Genomic DNA, 17389 nt, shown 5'->3' with positions numbered 1-17389 from the left:
TCTCATGTGCTCTCTCTCTCTCATTCTCTCTCTCAAATAAATAAATAAATAAAATCTTTAAAAAAAAATGAAATCAGGGCGCCTGGGTGGCTCAGTTGGTTAAGCGACTGCCTTCGGCTCAGGTCATGATCCTGGAGTCCCGGGATCGAGTCCCGCATCGGGCTCCCTGCTCGGTGGGGAGCCCGCTTCTGCCTCTGACCCTCCCCCCTCTCATGTGCTCTCTCTCTCTCAAATAAATAAATAAATAAATAATGAAATCATATAGTATCTGTCTTTCTCTGACTGACTTATTTCACTTAGCATGATACTCTCTAGCTTCAACCCAATCCTTTGTTTACATTCCTACTCCCACCACTTTCTGTCTCTATAGATTTGCCTATTTGGGACATTTCATATAAATGGAACCATAGCCAATACATTTTAAAATATAATCTAACCTGCCCCTGCATTTCCAGTTACCACTTCTGCAGACCTATGCTGGGCAGTGGGGTAACAGTATCTGTTTTAGTCAAAACTCATTTCCAAATGACAGTAACACAACTCCAACTAACTTAAGCAAAAGGGGGATTTATTGGCTCACATAACTGGGAAAGATGGGTGAACCTACATTTAGAATTCCCTGCATCTGAAAACTCAAATGATCTCAGACGTCTTTCTTCCCACTGCCCCCTCCCCCGCCTTAAATTTTTATAAACCTCAAGAAGGATGTTGATTGGTCTGGCCTGAGTCATGTGTGTACCCCTTGGACCACTCACTGAGGTCAGAGATGAGTGCCATGATTGGCTAGGCCTGAGTCACATGACTCCCATGGCCAGAGGGTCCTGCCCTCGCCTGGTGCCACACCCATAGCCTGCGGTTGGCCCTGGGGAAGAGCCCGTGCATAGAAGCCTTCCCCAGTGGGAAGGGATGTGAGTGCTGTGAAAAGGGACGGGCAAGGGATGCCGGGAGGTACAAGCCACCGAGGCTCCGCACACTTCCTGACTAGAGGAGCGGCGCGCAAAGAGGAGGTTGAACAGCAAACCCCTACGTGGTCAGAACGAGATAGATGCTGTTGAAGTGAGTGCTGCAGGAGTTCAAAACAACGGCTCCCTGAGAGCCAGTGAGAGAGGTGTCTTCCTTAAACCCAGCTTCCTGTCACCCAAGATTTACCTTTATTTGGTCTGCTGGGACTTCAGCGAGGCCTGGAAGAATAGGGGATTCGGCAAGAAATGGGGTGGGGGATTCTAAGAGGGGAAACTGCATGGACACAGGGAGTGTTCAGCGACCAGCAAGCAGGCCAGTGTGGCCACAGGATGAGCTTGTGGAAGGAATTAGCGGATAAGTTGGGAAGTATGGACCTGCTCCCAAGTCTTGTGACCCAAATTCAGCTGTGGGAAGCAAGTCTGAGGTAAAAAGCTTCGAACATACTTTGTTTCACTTTATATCTGTTTTATGTAATATTTTATTTGTTTTGGGAAATCCCAAACCACTTTTTGATTTCCCATCATAGAAGCAAATAACATAATCTTTGGCTGTTTTTCAGGTTTTTCCAAGTAGATAGTTGCTTCTGTTTTTTCATGACAGCGTTTGAATTAAATTGGTTGTTCAACACTGATGGTTTCTTCTTTTGTTACACATCGTAGACGGCTAGCTGGATTCCTAGTACTTAACACCCTGACATTGTCTACACTCCTTCATTTCTGCTTCTTGTGTCTTCCTCTCATTTATCTGTCTGGCAAACTCCTCCTGATCCTTCAAAATATAGATCAAGTTTCCTTGAAGAGGAAACAGACTATGCCTGCTTTTTCTCTCACCTGACAGTTAGCACAGGGATAAATAAATACGTGTGTGAGTGAAGGGGGATCTCCCTAGCATAAGTATGGCACAGACATTTTGTGTCAGTTATGAGTGTATTTGCTTGCAAGTATCAGACAAATTCAATGAGCGGTGGGTTAAACAAATAGAGATTTACTTTTCTCACATATCAAGATGTTTGGAAAGGGAACCTTCGTCCACTGTTGGTGGGAATGTAAATTGGTACAGCTACTATGGAAAACAGTACGGAGTTTTATAAAAAAATTAAAAATAGAACTAATCTACGATCCAGCAATTCCACTTTTGGGTATTTATCCAAAGAAAATAAAAACACTAATTTGAAAAGATATTTGTACTCCTATGTTCATTGCAGCATTATTTACGATAGCCAAGATATGGAAGCAGCCCAAGTGTCCATGGATAGATGAATTGGTAAAAATATGGTGTATATATAATGGAATATTACTGAGCCATAAGAAAGAATGAAATCTTGGCATTTGTGAAAACATGGATGGAGCTAGAGAGTATTGTGCTAAGTGAAATAAGTCAGACAGAGAAAGGCAAATACCATATGATTTCACTTATATGTGCAATCTAAAAAACAAAACAAATGAACAAAGCAAAATAGAAACAGACTCATTGATACAGAGAACTGGTGATTGCCAGAGGGGAGGAGTTGGGGAGACAGGTGAAATAGGTAAAGGGGACTAAAGAAGTATAAATGTACAGTTATAAAATACATGAGTCACGGGGATGTATTTTACGGCATAGAGAATATAATCAATAACACTGTAATAACTTTGTGTGGTGATGGATGCAACCAGACCTGGCATGGGGATCATTTTGTAACGTAAAGAAATATCAAATCATCATCTTGTACACCTGAAACTGATAGGCTATTGTATGTCAATTACAATCCAATTAAAAAAATAAGTTTGAAACTTTCATCTGTGGCATTGGTTTGGGGGCTCGGTGAAGCTCTCAGAAACAGTCTCAAGATCACCAAGGCATACGATGTCCGAAGGGAGAAAGGAGAGTGGTACCAGCCATGCAGTCGCCTTCTGCGTATGTCTCATTAGCCATTCCTAGCTGCAAGGGAAACTGAGTTTCTCACCTAGGGTTGGGGTGTGTTAGTGCTTGGGCAATATCTTGGTTCTGTTAGCAAGGAAGAATGAGGGGCTGGATATTAGCTAGGCAACCAATGGCACCCATTGCATATTTCATCTCCTGTTTCAAGGTTAACAGATTCGAGGTGGAGTTCCGTGTTAAATTTTGTGAAAGTTTGCCCAAGCCCAGCAGGCAAAGGCACTTTGATTATTAATGTCTGTCATAGGTGTGGAATGGGGCATATGGTGTGCTTGGTGTATATTTGCCATCTTTGGTCCAGCCAATAGATTGATCTGTGTGTGAGACCATCTGTTTCCTCCCTCTACCCTTACCCCTCCTGCTCTGTGTGCAGGGAGCCAGACTCCAATGGGCTGGATCAACAGATCCCCTTGCTTTTGGACGTTCTGAATGGGTTTGGCCATGGAAAGGCAGTGGCAGGAGGGCAGAGGATGGGAGGACAATGATGTCCGGGTGTTTATTTCCCCGACTCCACCCCTGCTGGGTCATCATGGTTATTGAAGGCCACATCTCCTTTCAGGTAGCCTCCTCTGTACATCTGTCCTCTATGGGTTCCTGTAACTGCCCTATTTTCCTTACCCCTCCAGGCCAAGCGCCCTACGTCTTCCCTTGTTGGTTTCCCCAAACCCTGCCCACACCTTTGTAAACAATAAACTTTTAACATTTATTATTATTATTTTTTTACAATTATTTATTTATTTAGAGAGACGGGGCGGAGGCAGAGGGAGAGAGACAATCTCAAGCAGGCTCCGTGCCCAGTGTGGAGCCTGTCGAGGTGCTCGATCCTGTGACCCTGAGATTATGACCCCAGCCGAAATCAAGAGTTAGACGCTTAACCGACTGAGCTGCCCAGGCGCGCCCCCCCAAGAATTTTATTTTATTATTTTTTAATTTTTAAAGTAATCTCTACCCCCAACGTGGGGCTCGACTCACAACCCTGAGATCAAGAGTCGCACGCTCTACCGACTGAGCCGCCCAGGCGCCCCTGAACAATAAACTTTTAATAAACTCTCCCTAAATCACTCAGTTTCAGTGTTCCGTCTCTTTCCTGCAAGAATCTGGACCAAGGAAGTCTGTAACACTTTGGGGCTTGTTCTGGGTGGAAGTGTTTTAAGAGTTTACTGATGGCCGTCTTTGTCTCCCCCTTCCTCAAAGTCAAGGGCAGTGTGCCTCCTCCACTCCGCAGGATACCTGACTTGCCACACGCTCTGGGATGCACAAAAGTCTTTTTTTTTATTGATTTGTATTGATCAACCCCTCAGGGACAATGATGGTGTCTCTGCTGTGGTTTATAAGTCCATCCAGCTGTGAGGCGCTCCAGCTGGGAGCTTTCAGGAATCAGTAGGAGGGAGCTGACAGGCTGGTTCTCTCCAGACTGTACTGGGGCAAGCCGGGGAGAGCTGTCATTTCCGAGAGCTGTTGGTTGGAAGTGGCTGGGCGCCCGGTGGCCTGGAAGGACAAGGGTGCCCACACTTGGTGGACCACACGCCCTCCGTCTTGTTCCTGCCTTTGCCTCCCAGCTCCCCAAGGCCTTGGAGTCTACATTCAGAGAACAGGCTCTGTGGCGTGCTGGAGGATTAGGGTTCTCCCCCTCCCCATCCCGCCCCCCCAGCCAGTGTGCCGCAGGAGGTCGGGGAGGAGCCTGTCAATGCCTTCCGAGCAGGGTCGTGAATCACCTGGTGATCAGTGTCAAATTGCCAGGTTCTGATTCAGCAGGTCTCGGTGGGAACCAGAGATTCTATATTTCTAACCAGCACCCTGGTGGGGCTGGGGCCGGGGCTGGGGCTGCTGAGCTAGGGAACACACTTAAGTAGCAAGGACTCAGAGCTGAGCCTTCCATTCCAGGAGCCGCCAGCCAGTAGGTGGCTGTGTCCATTTAGCGTCTTTCCTTCGATTTTTCTCTCATAGTCTCATCAACCCATCAGAACCGAGTTTCTCGTCACAGGCTTTTGGCTCAAATCAAAAAGAGAAGTGAGTATTTATGAAACTGGAAAGAGAGGATGCTGGCCTGGGTCCAGGGACTCAAATGACGTTGCTGCTGTCATCGTCAGCACCAACCACCTCTTTCACTCATCGCTCCTCTGCTCCTTTATTTTTCTGGCCTCTTCCTCTGGACCTACTGGCTTCCTGTCTTCGGCTGCCGGTGGCAACAGGCTAATCCCGCACTGTCATCGAAAAGGGAAAAGGGAGCTCTCTGCCCCAGACCGGAGCGTGCCTGCCCAGCACTGCACCCGGCTCTGGATAGGGGGCTGGAGCGTCCTGTTGGGGGGGCAGGTCACGCCATGGGCAGCGCCCCAGAATCAGATGAGTGGAGGGGGAGCCGAGTGGAACCCCACGGGAAGAGACGGTAGAACAAAGACGGGGCAGACAGAAGCAGCAGCGGGTCGGGCCCCGCCACTGCTCTTTGCCACCTCCGTGAGGCTCCTGTCCGGCTCGCCCCCCTTGAGAACCTCTCCTCGCTTCTGCCACCCTCTCATCGAGCAAAGATAGCTTGACAGATTTTGCCGGATGCTTAAAAGAGCACAACCGTCTTCCCTGCAACCGATTATCAGGGCTTTCTTCTTCGTGCAGGAATTAAAATAAAAAGACACATGTTCTGGCTTGGTTTTCCCTTTGGAAAAATCCTGTTGGATTTTTGGGATATTTTTGGAAGAGCGGAAGAGGGAGAGTTTGGGGGTCAAGGGGAGGAAGGAGAGTATTGGCTACACATGGCAAAGTCTCCAAAACCAGAAGCACAGGTGTCTGGACTGTCATCTCCGAGACCTGGATGCAGCTTCATCCTGTCTGCCTTTCTCACGCCAGCATCCCGTCCGGACACGGAAAGGTACACAGCCATCGCACGGCCTGGCCGGGTGTCACTCCCCAGTCAGAGCACCAGGAGGGGAGCGAACATTTGTAGAGCACCTGTGTGCTGGGTACTTTGCATACTTGCGCTCAGTTAATCCTCACAAAGGCCCCGTGGCAAAGATCTGCACCTCCAGGTCTCAGATGAGGGCTGCGAAAAAAGTGAAGTAACCCCACAAGACCACCTAGCTCATGAGCCAGAGAGCTGGGATTCAAACTTGGGTCTGACTGCAGAGCTGGAACTCCTCCCCCGTCCATCTGTCCATTCGTCCATCTGTCCGTCCGTCCATCCACCACCCATGCATCCCACAAATTTCTAGGGAGCATCTCCTCTGTGCCTGACACCGTGCTAGGGCCAGAGGACGTGGGAGAGGGGACAAGATAGACACAATCCTTGTCCTCGTGGAGCTTGCAATGCAGTGGGATGCAAAAGACAGTAAACAGACATATGATGACACGTTGCGAAAAGCAAGATGGTGGAAAATGAAGCAGGGTTGGAGGAAGGCACGGCAGATAGGCAGGGCTGGGGTGAGGTAAGTATGGCACCTAGGATGCAACTTTTAAGGAGATGCCCGCTCTCGGGGTCCTGCACATCCAGGCTTGGCACTGGCACGTCCCTGGTTCCTTATGTTTTGCACCCATAGGGGCTTGCTTGCCTCGATCTCATCCTGTCCTGTAGGTGGGGAGTCCTGGAGGGCAGGTGACATTGGTCCACGTGGCCTGTGGTATCTGGAGCATGAGCTTTGGGGTGGGTGGTGGGGACTGAGCGCGTTCCGCTAAGCAGAAGGCATCTCTGCCTCCTGACTGTGTAGGGGACCCGGGGATGGAGAAGGAAAAAGAGGTAAAGAGATTAGTGGGCAGTGTTTCCTGTGTGTGGGGAAGTGGGGGGGACTACCCGAAGAATATGCTTATACACGCTTTACACACATGCTTAGTTTAGATAAACTGGCCAAAAGTCCATTAGTCCCTGGAAAATTAAACACAGAGACCAGAGATTCCCAAAGTGGGTTCCCTGGACCAGCAGCATCAGCCTTACCTGGAAACTTGTTAGCAACACAGATTCTCGGCTTTTGCTCCAGACCTACTGATTCAAAAACTTCAAGTAGCCCTTCCAGGTGATTCTGGGGCCTGCCCAAGTTTGAAAACCACTGGGTAGATGAGTGTCACTGCTGAACAGTGAGGGACTCTTTATTTTTTATTTATTTATTTTTAGTCTAAGATCTTTTTAAATTTAAATTTAATTACTTAACATATAGTGTATCATTAGTTTCGGAGGTAGCATTCAGTGATTCATCAGTTGCATAGAACACCCAGTTGCTCATCACATCACGTGCCCTCCTTAATGCCCATCACCCCGTTACCCCATCCCCCCACCCACCTGTCCTCCAGCAACCCTCAGTTTGTTTCCTAGAGTTAAGAGTCTCTTATGGTTTGTCTCCCTCTCTGATTTCATCTTGTTTTATTTTTCCCTCCCTTCCCCTATGATCCTCTGCTTTGTTTCTTAAATTCCACATGAGTCTTTCTCTGATTGACTTATTTCGCTTAGCATAATACCCTCCATCCATGTCATTCCAAGTGGCAAGATTTCATTTTTTTAATGGTTGAGTAATATCCCATTGTGTATATATACCATATCTTCTTTTTTAAAAAAATATTTTATTTATTTGACAGAGAGAGACACAGCGAGAGAGGGAACACAAGCAGGGGGAGTGGGAGAGGGAGAAGCAGGCTTCCCGCCGATCAGGGAGCCCGATGCGGGGCTCGATCCCAGGACCTCGGGATCATGATCTGAGCCGAAGGCAGACACTTAATGACTGAGCCCCCCAGGCGCCCCTATACCACATCTTTATCCATTCATTTGTCGAGGGACATCTGGGCTCTTTCCACAGTTTGGCTATTGTGGACATCGCTGCTATAAACACTGGGGTGCAGGTGCCCTTTCGGATCCCTACATTTGTATCCTTGGGGTAAATACCCAGTAGTGCGATTGCTGGATCGTATGGTAGCTCTATTTTCAACTTTTTGAGGAACCTCCACACTGTCTTCCAGAGTGGCTGCACCACCTTGCATTCCCACCACGAGTGTAAGAGGGCTCCCCTTTCTCCACATAGTGAGGGACTCTTGAAACCTTACCTGGGCAGAGACACAAAAGCCAGCCTTCTCCGAGAAATGGCAGTGTCCTTGTCACCAGTCCTTGGCAGTCCAGGGAGGGTAGGGACTTACCTTGGGTCACGTGAGTGTGAGCAGTGGTGCCGCTCCTGGCCTGTGGATCTCATTCCCACTCTGCGGGAGTTTATGAATCTATTTGTGAAGACCCTGGAGGAGGGAGGGCCTATCACTTACTTCTCTGTGTCAAAGAGATATGACAGATTTCCATATCAACATTTACGCCCTGTTTTTAAAGTCCCATTTGTGCTGTCGGACCTCACCAAGACAGAAAATGAGAAATGCCAAGTGAATCGGTCATAACCGCTCTGAAATGGGGAGTGGCTGAGTTGGAGCCCTTCCCTGATGCCATGCCCTAGCAGCCAGGCAGCAATGAAGAACAAGGAGCAGAGGAAAAGGTTATAAAAATGTTTAGTCTTTGCTTTATTGAGTTACAACAAATGAGCAACGAGTTAGAAAAAATGGTTTTTTTTTCCAAACTCCCTAGCATTTTATTTGTGCAGTGTACCCAAATGGGGGGCGATGGGGGGAGGGTTGCAAACACAACTCATATTGCAACATTTACACCAGCTAGGTCTCTTGGTTTTTCCTCTTTAAAAGTTAGGACTAACTGGAAAGAAAAAAAAAAGTGCACTCAGGAATCTAAAATTGGCCCAAAAACAAACACACAAACAAACAAAAATCAATTCATGGTGAGGCTTCAAGCTGAAATCTTGTCAAAAACCACACTGAGAAAAGCCAATCAGGAACAGAAATCAAAACCGAGGCTGTTCATCTTTGTACCATCTAGATAGGAAGACCTCTTTTTGTTTTAATTTCATAGAAGTAATGGTAATGCTAAAAAGGTGGGAGCCCTTTCTGCTGGTATCTGAAAAGAGGCTGAAAGTGGGGAGCCACCTGCTCCCCAGGTCTCTGGTGCTGGCTCGGCCCCAGGTCAGCCGAAGAGGCCAGGTGGTTGAGAAAACAGACCTACCTCTTGGTAGTTCGGAAAGCCTTGTGCGTGGCTAAACAGGGACCCCAGGGGTGGCTGGGGGAAGAGCTGGAAATGGGTCTGATGGGGAAGATCTGTCATCTGTAAACCCTCTCAAAGTGGAGACAGATGCCCTAATCCTAGCCCTTCCCACAGAGAAATCGCCCAAATTTCAAACTACTTTAAAAAAAAAATGAACTCTCCCTACCTAAAATCCAGTAGATATAATGGCACTAATGCTAACATCCCCCCTCCCCAAAATTAATAAAATAAAGTTTAAAAAAAAAGAAAAGGAAAAAAGAGAAAAGCACGTGTGATCAGCCCTCCCGCCTGGAAAAAACCTTACAATGGTAGTGCTGGAAAAGGACGTTGCCCTTGATTAAAAAGGTAACAAAATTCCCACATTGTACAAATTGGTTCCAGTATAGCAAGAGGTGGGGGCCAGGGCGAAGGCGCAAACTATTTACAGGGACCCATTGAAAACGCAGTAGTAGGACTTTGGCACTATGAACAATTCCCACCGGTCCTCTGGGCGGTGTGAGTGAGGAAGGGGGCTCTTGTACCCTGCAGCCACGCGCCCGCTAAGTGGTTCCACTGGGAGTCTCTGGCCAGGGTGGCCCACGGCCGGGGAGCGAGCTTCTCTTCTTTCGTCAAAGACAGAGAGTCCCCTTTATCAGCAATGCAGTTCTGACGGACGTCCCTAGGAAGACGACACAAAACCAGAGACAAGATGTCAGGAGTTGATCATTCCCCGGGGGGAGGGGGGAGGGTTCACTCTTCCTGGCTTTCCTGGGGAGGACCCTTCCAAAGCCATCCTGGGGCTTGCAGGAGAGAAAAGTGCCCAGGTTTGGGGCCAGGTTTTTGTTTTTTCTTTTTAAGATTTTATTTATTTGAGAGACCGAGCGAGCACGAGCAGGGAGGAGGGACAGAGGGAGAGGGAGAAGCAGACTTCCCGCTGATTAGGGGGTTAGGGGCTCGATCCCAGGACCTCGAGATCATGACCTGAGCTGAAGGCAGATGCTTCACCAACTGAGCCACCCAGGTGCCCTGGGGCCAGTTTTTAAAAAGGAGTGTGTGTTTCTGAGCCCAGTCTGACATCACAGGAAGCACCCCCAGAATCAGGCTTTTGAAAACAGGAGGGTTTTCTGGGCAAGTGGAGGTGGTGGCCTGGTATTGGTTACATCATTACAAGGCCCTTTCCTTATTCCTGTGTGTGTGTGTGGCGGGGCAGGGGGGGGCGGCCAGACACAGTGGTTCCTAAGAGGTTCCAGAGTCCGACAAACTGGATTCAGGTCCTAACTATTTTGTTTACTGACAGTTGGGCCATACACATGTGCCTTAATCTCTCTAGGGCTTAGTTTTTGCTTCTGTAAAATGGGTAATAATAGGTGCTGATTAAGTAAGCTGACATACACCCCAGCATTTGGCACAGTGTCCGGTACGCAACTACATAGTATTATATACCTTTGTTGTTTTGTTAGGTGCAGCCTTTTCCAAGCATGGTAGGATCATAACAAGATGAGACATTTTAAGGGTATTTTTAATTTGATGTTCATATCAACCCAATGGTGTGTGACCATTATTCCCATTTTACTGCCGAGGAGACTGAGCACAGGGAGGCTAAATACTTTGCCCAAGATTATACAGCTAGGAAATGGCCCAGTCATGATTCCAACCCAGGCAATCCCCAGAGTCTGTGCTCATAACATATGAACGGTATTTATTAAGAGCCCGTATGGAGAAATGCTTAATTCTTATATTCTTTGAAGTTATGAAAACAGTGCAAGGACCCTCTGATGAGTTGAATTGTGTCTCCTCAACAAGCTATATTGATGTCCTAATCCTCAGGATCTCAGAATGTCACCCGATGTGGAGATTCCTTTATAGAGGTAAGTAATCAAGTTAAAATGAGGTCATTCGGATGGCCCCTAATCCAATACGACTGGTGACGTCATAAACAGGAGATCCAGACACAGACGGATTCACGCAGGGAGGACACCACGCGAAGACAAAGGCAGAGACCATGGTGATGCATCTAGAAGCCTACGGATGCCAAGGGCTGCCAGCTACCCACCAGAAGCTAGGAGAGAGGCGTGGAACAGACTCTCCCTCACAGCCCCCAGAAAGAAACCAACCCTGCCAGCACCAGACTTGCAGTCTCCAGAACTGTGAGAGAATACAGTTCTGTTGTGTAAGCCACCCGCTTGAAGGCAGCCCTAGGAAGTGAAGACGGACCGCCCTTATTGCTCCGTGGGCTCCCGGGATCTGGAGCTCCGGGCAGAGGAATCCCAGGGGAGGGCGCAGGGCTGGCAAGGGGACAGCACTGGTCCAGTGCGGGCACAGGGACCACCGCCGGCCTCCTGCGAACTTGGCCGAGTGGAAAGAGCGCAGTAGTGGGGGTCCAGGCTCTGCCCCGTCACTTCACGTCCCCGAGACTCGCTTCCATACTTCACACCTGCTGGGCCGCTGCGAGGGTCACAGAGGAGGAGTGCCAAGCAAGCAGGTGCTCCCCAAATACTGCTTCATTTTTCCGTGAGAAAGGCCAGGCGTAAAATCGGGGCCTTAGGGGTCAGTGAGCTCCCCTGTGTGTGTGTGTGTGTGTGTGTGTGCACGCGCGCACACGCGAGGAGACCTATTTTCTTTCCCTCTCAAAAATGGGACGGAACCCATCCCTTCAAGTGAATGGCACGAACTCTCCCACTTTTAGACAGACCTCAGTATTAAGGTGGTTCTTCATCTGGCAGTGTTAGGATTCCCTGTGTCATTTCTTGTGGACATGAACACACATAATGCTCCAACCTGATGTATTAATGAAGAAAAGAACTACCGAACAAAGCCCTTAAACCAGCCCCCCGCCCCCCGCCCAAAACAGACTGCAAGGGCCAAAGGGTGACCCAGAGAACAAGAGACAGAGCTGCTTTTGCAGCGACCCCAGGGGTCTGTGGATGGCTCTGCGCCCTTGGGAGCACCTTTGAAGCCGCCGGACTTGAGCTCTCCTTGACCTCTCCCAGGGTGCGTCGCAGTGGCCAGGGCTGGGGGGGCCGGCCGAGCTCTCAGAGCGAGGCTGGGAAGCTGCTGGAAACAGAAGGGAGGGACGCAGCAGTGGCCCAGGCGCCTCCCCCGGGGGCAGCCCGGGCTAGCCATAGGCTGCTTCCCCGGAAGGCCTTGCTCCCCAGTGCGCTGGGGTCTCCTTGTGAAATGCTCCTGCCCCTGGGCATCCCCAGCACAACCGTATCACGCTGTCTTCAAACTGCCTGGTCAGTTGTACATCCTGTGAGGACGAAGACGGGGCCCACAGCGTTCACGGCTGACCCCTGTCCCCCCTCCCCGCACTGGCTCTGGCCCCCACAGGATACTCCGAAGTTCATTAGTGAATGAAAAAGGGGAAAAGCACGGTGCTTTTGGAGGGGCGGCTGGTTATACAAGGTTGGTGACAGAGCCCCCACCTCAGGTTTTTATTTTCGAGTAGCACAGTGATTTTGAGGATGTGGCCGCTTGCTAATCCCCTGGGCTTCTAGCTGCAATCTTACCCCTGGGTCACAGAGAGTCCCCTCTGCAGAGAACCAGTGACCCGATGGATTGATTACTTGATCCCGCGGAGCGCCGGATCTCAGCTTTGGGAGGAAACAGCAAGGTCATCAGGCCCTTTGCTTATGGCCACTATTCAAACACCTCTACCAAGCAGACACCCAGCCTTTCCCTAAACACTGCCCAGGACAGGGGACCCTCTGCCTCCACAGCAGCCCCTTTCTATCTTGGGGATGGCTTGGAAGGTTAAAAAGTACTATCCAATTCTTTAGCAAAATCTGCCTCTTTATTACTTTACCCGTTAGGGAAACATGAAACAATTAGAATTCTTTCCCCGTGTGATACCTTTCTGTTTCTCCATCTCTTTAATTTTCCCTGTAGGGATTTCCCTAAGCCCTGCGGACTCAGGAGAGAGTAACACTGTACTCCGTGAGAAAGAAAAACAAGCACTGTGATAGTGATTTTTTATCTGAATAATATTTGAGTCAAACTTTCTTTTCTTGAGAGGGGGCATGGTCTGATTTTAATTAGAATTGGGAAAAGGAAAACAGGGTGGCAGGGAGAGGGATTAAGCAATTTCCCAGGGGACCAGGAAGACTCCATCCCATCCCAAATCGTTCCCATGCCAGGCCTTGGTCAACTCAGGCACATCTCACCAAGACACATCTGGCCAGCGCTCTTTCCCTGCAACAGTCTGGGGAGCCTCTGGGCTTGGGGAAATTGCTGAGACTTAAAAGCCAGGTAAATCTGCCCCCAGGCTGCTTGCAAGGAGGCTCCATGGCGGAGGGAATCAGAGGGGCTACTGGCTCTTCCCGCCCTTTTTCCATCCGAGGACATTATCCAGAGGAGTCCAAAGAATTTGAGCATACAGAATTGTATTTTAAACTCACAAGGCACAGCCCTCGTGTTTATGCATGTGGATTTGGGTTTGAAGGCAAACTCCCCCACTTTCCAGCTCAGCGATCTTGGATGAGTTACCTTTCTGGGCCTCAGTCTCCCTGATCATAAGATGAAAAAAAAAAAAAATGTTGACTTCAGAGCATTGTCAACACATGCAAAGTGCCTGGCACAGTAAGGGCTCAGCTCCCCACCCCCACCCCTCTGAGATGCAATTAACACCCAATGGCATGAGCTTGCACAAGTGGGGCCCCAACTGAAAAAGTCAACTTGGAAAGGCAGGAAGCAGTTGGCCAAGGTCGTCTCCATATAGAAGAGTCAATTCAGAGTAGGCAGCTGAGCATTGCTGATGCTAATGCCCCCTCCCTGCCACCCCGATTAGGGGATTTCACCTGTATTATTTCATTTAATCTTGACAGCAACAGACAACTCTGTTAGTGCTATGGACTGAATTATGTCCCCTCCCCCACCATTCATCTGTTGAAGCCCAATCCCCAATATGACTGTATTGGGAGATGGGCCTTCAAGGTGATTATGGTTAAATGAGGTCATGGGGGTGGGGTCCTAGTGTCCTTATAAGGAGTGCACATGCACAGAGGAAGGACCAGGAGAGCACACAGAGATAAGGTAGCCGCCTGCAAGCCAAGGAGAGAGGCCTCACCAGCCACCAACCCTGCTGGCACCTGGATCTTGAGCTTTCAGTCCCCAGAAGAAGGGTGAGGAAATAAATCTATGTTGTTTAAGCCACTCAGTCTGTGGTCTTCTGTTCTGGCAGCCCTAGTTGGCTAATATCGTAAGTGTTAAGGTTATAGAAACTTCCTCATAAGAGAGAATAAAGTAATGGGCATGTGGATGCTCTAGAATTTTCCACCATCCATCCTCCATTTACCACTAGGGCAGAAAGGTCTGAACACCCGGATCTCTGCAACATGACTTTCCTTTCAATCCTTCCTGGAGTATCTCAGCGTGCCTCAACCTTTCTGTACAGGATCATGCACGCAGAATCATGTAGAGTCTTCTTTACTGGTGAGGCAGAGGAGTTTCAAGGGAAATTTGGGTTATACATGAGTCCCCCTAGCACTCTGGCTTTTAACCCCGGTATGTCTATGAAGTGTGAACTCAGGCAAATCACAGCCACAATGGCTACCTTTTAGGTCCCCTGATGTCTTAAGTTCCCTCTGGCCTCAGGGCCTTTGAGTATGCTGTATCTTCTGCCTGGAACGCTGGCCCCCTCCTCTGCTCAGCCAGCAAGTACTTGACTTTTTGGATTTCATTTATTAGCTCTCCAGAGAAAACTCCCCCAACCACTTAAATCAAATCTAATTCCCCTATTCCATATTCTCACAGGCTATGTACCTTTCCTTCAAAAAACTGGTCAGCATGGCAGTCTTTCCTTTTTGTTTGCTTAAAGCTTCATTCCTCACTAGACTGTGGGCTCCATGAGGACAGGGACATGCTGGGCACCACAGCCCCCAGGGTCTGGCAAATACCGCAAATACCACAAATACCTGATGCACGAAGGAGCCAAGTCACTTACGATGGATGCCTCTGGACCGGTGACTTCCTCTCCCTGGGGCCCGCATCCTTCCTCTGACACATGAGGGAACTTAGACTTCATGGTTCCTAAGTTGCTACAAGCTTCCCAAAGCACAGTGAGAGTTCCTAACGTGAGAAGCTCCAGAATTAGGTAAATGGAAGTGGTCACATTTAACTCTCCATTAGGCGCCGGGGCAGCGAGGCTAATGTGCGGTCCCTGAGAAGCATCACCCAGTAAATACCCAGTGAGGGGTTGTCCAGCAGACCTTTTCCTTCAGCTGCTCACACACATGGAAAGCAAACTGTCCGCAGCTCCTCTATTCTGCCTGCCATCAGCCAATGGGGCTACTGAGTGATGGAAAACAGTGAGGAGGAGCAAAGGATTGAAATACCAGATTCCAGACAACTGAGAGCCAACTATGTTTGTTAATTCTCAGGGTGGTTCAATACACTGCTATTACACATCCACTCTGAATCAGGCACTGGGGACTCAGAGATTAATGGGATATGGTCCCTGTGTTCAAGGGTCTGGTGGAGGAGAGACAGGGAAACAGATAATTACATTTTCATCCATCCATCCATCCTTCCATTCATCCATCCATCCATCCTTCCACCCATCCACTCATTCAAATATCTGTATTTAGACAGCTAATCTGAACAGATGTGAGGGCACACATATCCTGGATCCTAAATTGTAGCCAGGATGCAACACTTGGTAGCCTTGAATTTTTGAAGCAAGCTGAACTATAAAAAATATTTTTCTGGCATTTCACAAACTTTATCTCTTCTCCAAAGCCATCCCTAATCATGAGTTGGAAATTGTCACAAATTGGGAGGTAGCAGAGTTAGTGAATGAGTACTTGTGTATTAGTTTTTTTTTTTTTTTAAAGATTTTATTTATTTATTTGAGAGAGAGAGAGCACATGAGAGGGGGGAGGGTCAGAGGGAGAAGCAGACTCCCTGCCGAGCAGGGAGCCCGATGCGGGACTCAATCCCGGGACTCCAGGATCATGACCTGAGCCGAAGGCAGTCGCTTAACCAACTGAGCCACCCAGGCGCCCCGTGTATTAGTTTTTGTGTGTAGTATTAAGAAATGGCCAAGTCCTGTTGGTCCGGCCAGAGCTATATTGATGCTGCCCCCGTGGTTGGGTCAGGAGCTGGCCTGACAGACAAGAGATGGCCTTCAGACTCCACCAGCTGCGAGCTGGGGAACCCAGGGCAAGTCTCTCTGAGCCTCAGTTTTGCCCTCTGCAAAATGGGAAGAAAGCCACACCTACCTCCACGGGGGATGAAGTGAAGTTTAAATGATTTACTGGATGTGCTTAGAAGAATCCCAAGCACATGGCATAGACCAGTAAATAGAAACTCTTAGTAGTAGGAGTACTGGGATGTTCCATCTGGCCAAACATCGAGGCATATGTCTGGCCATGTGTGGCTCAAGTATTCTGACTCATTTTTCGGAAAGGAGGAATTTACTGTTCAGCCTCTCACCAGGACAGGTCTCTCAATGGATGGCTCGATAATTAGACCCAGAGGTTGAATCAAGACAACACAATTCAAGGTTTGGAAAGGACTCCTTATCTTTCTGTCTAACCTCAAGGCTGAGGGAGCCCGGCCTGAGTCGGACGCTGTCGTAAGCCTTGGGAAGCTTTAGCAGAGGGGATGTTTAACTCCAACCGAGGGGGAAACCCAGGCGTCTGCTCTCAGGGGCTCACCCAAGTTCATCCTCTCTCTCTCTCTTTCTCTCGTATATATGGCCCCTAACACCTTTTCTGAAGCCAAAACTGTGCATTATTTTCAGGATTACTGTATGTGTAACAACTGAACTCAACTGCAGCTTCCTAAATAAATATGTGTTTAAATAAAGGCATCACTGAATATTTATGAATTTCAAGAGACCCATGTGTTCAGTTCATAAAAGCTGTGAAGTAATTTGGAGGGATTTCTTCCAAGTTGAAAGGTTCCTTTAAGGGGTGCCTCTGTCCAGGATGCCACCCCCAGTGTGGATGGCAGACCGTCTCTCCACATAGTGGCACCTCGGAAATATCAGGAAGCCAAGTAGGGATGTCAGATGTCACCAGGTGTCGAGCAGATCTTAGCATCTTGTTTAGGAACATTTTTCAGCTCATGCTTGTGGCGTTTACCATAAAGAAACGTAAAAGGGGGTATCTGGGTGTTCCTGATTTTTTTTTGTGGGGGAGAGAGGGGAAGAAAGCAGCTAGTTCCTTCATCTCCGAATTGTCTAATGTTTAATGGTCGATTCTAAACACCCTAGGTATTCCCCAGCTCCCAACCCCACTGCTGGGGGGTCAGCCGGAAATGGGGAATTTCCATCAAAAATAGAGAGCCAGAGACAGCTGTAGGAGCTAGGGCTCTGGGGTGGAGCCAAGGGGCTAGGAGTATGGGGTAAGCTCCTTGGTTTCTGAGCCTCAGTTTCTGGGTTTATAAAAATCCAGAGGGGCACCTGGGTGGCTCGGTTGAGTGTCTGACTCTTGATTTTGGCTCGGGTCATGATCTCAGGGTCATAGG

The 17389-nt window shown here is 48.7% G+C and overlaps 2 protein-coding genes across 3 annotated transcripts in view; one reads left to right on the top strand and one right to left on the bottom strand.

Annotated features, from left to right (window-relative positions):
• The window catches only part of DERL1 (derlin 1), a 67140-nt gene that overhangs the window by 47380 nt on the left and 2371 nt on the right, over positions 1-17389 (top strand). The window lies entirely within an intron of this gene.
• The window catches only part of ZHX2 (zinc fingers and homeoboxes 2), a 153647-nt gene continuing 144581 nt past the window's right edge, over positions 8324-17389 (bottom strand). For both annotated transcript variants that reach the window (XM_081816484.1, XM_081816485.1), the window contains exon 4: positions 8324-9599. The gene's annotated coding sequence lies outside the window, so the exon portion shown is untranslated. The remainder of the gene's footprint in view (positions 9600-17389) is intronic.

Source organism: Leptonychotes weddellii, chromosome 4 (genome assembly GCF_054177405.1).
Source record: "Leptonychotes weddellii isolate Sample4059 chromosome 4, ASM5417740v2, whole genome shotgun sequence".
NCBI lineage: Eukaryota > Metazoa > Chordata > Mammalia > Carnivora > Phocidae > Leptonychotes > Leptonychotes weddellii.
The sequence above is the reverse complement of the archived record's forward strand: the minus strand, read 5'-3'. Positions and strand labels throughout refer to the sequence as shown.